Raw genomic sequence first — 253 nt, 5'->3', positions numbered from 1 at the left:
AATGTGCAATGATCAATCATGCACCGGGGTCCAGGGTTTCTGCAGTAACATGGTTCTTTTGATTTCTGTCAGCAAAAACAATTACAATAAACAAAATGCAGCTCTCAGCCTGTCTGAATGTCCTCATTAGAAATCTCCAGTATTCCCATAATGCCCCTGATGGCTGATGTGTCTGCCACATAGCACAGGGATGAATCATTATGAGGCAATGCCTAACGTCTCTCCAGTGTACTGCCATCTCTCTCTCTCTCTC

General features: G+C 44.3%; 1 protein-coding gene across 1 annotated transcript in view; it reads left to right on the top strand.

Moving 5' to 3' along the window:
- LOC118340709 (zinc-binding protein A33-like) overlaps window positions 1–107 on the top strand; it is a gene marked incomplete at its 5' end in the record, with an annotated part of 2614 nt that extends 2507 nt beyond the window's left edge. The window contains 1 exon segment of the mRNA XM_035678824.1: window positions 1–107.
- Between the last annotated feature and the right edge of the window lie 146 nt (window positions 108–253).

This window comes from Morone saxatilis, unplaced genomic scaffold (genome assembly GCF_004916995.1).
Source record: "Morone saxatilis isolate NCDOM2014 unplaced genomic scaffold, NCSU_SB_2.0 Contig7, whole genome shotgun sequence".
NCBI lineage: Eukaryota > Metazoa > Chordata > Actinopteri > Moronidae > Morone > Morone saxatilis.
The sequence above is the reverse complement of the archived record's forward strand: the minus strand, read 5'-3'. Positions and strand labels throughout refer to the sequence as shown.